Source organism: Echinops telfairi, unplaced genomic scaffold (genome assembly GCF_000313985.2).
Source record: "Echinops telfairi isolate 266 unplaced genomic scaffold, ASM31398v2 ScPeMD7_7424;HRSCAF=8462, whole genome shotgun sequence".
Lineage (NCBI taxonomy): Eukaryota > Metazoa > Chordata > Mammalia > Afrosoricida > Tenrecidae > Echinops > Echinops telfairi.
In genome coordinates, this window is record NW_022111324.1 from 20,800,591 (window position 1) to 20,802,258 (window position 1,668).

At 39.2% G+C, this 1,668-nt stretch overlaps 1 protein-coding gene and 1 non-coding gene across 2 annotated transcripts in view; both read left to right on the top strand.

Moving 5' to 3' along the window:
* The window catches only part of AXDND1 (axonemal dynein light chain domain containing 1), a 134,459-nt gene that overhangs the window by 90,307 nt on the left and 42,484 nt on the right, over positions 1 to 1,668 (top strand). The window lies entirely within an intron of this gene.
* Positions 1,210 to 1,374, top strand: LOC115872503. The gene has a single exon (XR_004047901.1). It is a non-coding gene; the product is annotated as a U1 spliceosomal RNA (small nuclear RNA).

A 1,668-nucleotide genomic window follows, 5' to 3' on the forward strand; every position in this document is an offset into this window, starting at 1 on the left:
GGACTTGAGTTAGACTGGGCTGTAGATAAGCAGTGGCTCTCCTGAAAGGCTCCTTAAAGAGAGCGATTTTGTTTCTCTTCTAAAATAATTCTGGACAATGCATGAACAGGCTCTAAAGAGGAAAGTGTTGCCTTTGTTAAGGTCTTCAGAATGGCAGCCTTTGATTTCAAATTTCCAAAAACCAAACCAAACTCACTGTCACCAATTTGATTCCAATTCACACTGTGACAGTGTAGGGCAGAGTAGAAATGCTCCTGTGGGTTTCCAAGCTGTAAATCTTTATGGAAGTAGAAAGCCTCATCTTTCTCCCACAGAGCGACTGGTAGGTTCAAACTGCTGACCACCATGCACTAGGTCTCCTCTATCCAACAATGGTATTGTTCAAATCTTGTATTTCTTTCTTATCTTCTGTCGATAAGTTCTTTCCATCATTGAAAGCCCGTGTTGTGAATTACATCTGAATATAAAAACAACAATTATTACAACTTGTCTCAACAATCAACACCCTTGGAGCAACAGTCTAGAAATCAAGCGACACACCACACCACAGAGAACAAATCTGCTACGCAACAACTGTTCAAATCACAACAAAGCGAACTTGTCACTTGGGTAACTAACTTGTGGCTGACTAAGTCATGGTTGTTTCAGTCACTGCATGTTTATGCAAAAGCTGCACAAGACTGTTCCTTAGAAGTCAGGATGGAGGGGCTTCCACTTTCTTACTTTGGGCTAAACTGTGTTTGGTGACGTTCACGGTCAGTGAAAATGAGGAACACTCTTAATGAAAAGTTGGCACAATAACCACAACAATGGATTAAAACATATCAATAATCACGAAGATGAAGCAGAATCAAGCAACCATTACTTCTGTTATACATAAGGTTGCCATGAGTTGGCCTGAACTCAACAGCAACTAACACTAATGATTTCTTGCATGACTCAGACTACACTATTTGCTATCCCTATTTAGCTTTAAAATGAAGATAGCATCTATTCCTACTTATTGGAATGATCTAAGGATTAAGTAATAACTTGTGTGAACAACAACAACAAAAAACAAGGTCTTTCAATGATAGTATAATCCAGATCATTGGTAGATGAATCATGAATTTACTGAATTTAGTTGAGACGAAGGAGGGATACAGGTGATGACATATTTGAGTAGGTACCTTGGGACAGAGGGTAACAGTCTTTTGAAACTCTTTTTAATAACTTACCTGGCCGGGGAGATACCATGATCACGAAGGTGGTTTTCCCAGGGCGAGGCTTATCCATTGCACTCCAGAAGTGCTGACCCCTGCGATTTCCCCAAATGTGGGAAACTCGACTGCATAATTTGTGTTAGTTGGGGGACTGCGTTCGCACTCTCCCATGTATATAAAAAAAAAAACTCTTTTAAAAATTATTTTATTGGGAGCTCTTACAGATATCATAGCATTCCATAGTTCAATCCCATCAAGCAGTATAAAATTCTTAACTCAGGAAAGATTCATCTTTTTCCAGAGGTGTTAATTCAAGTATAAAATACAATAACATTGCAATTAGGTCATTATCAACCTTTCACCCTGACAGGTAGTTTGGGTTTTAGTTCCAGTTGGGCTACCAAGCTTGATTTCTGTTCATTCACTCAACATATATTAGGACTACCGAAAAGTGGGTGAAGGGAGA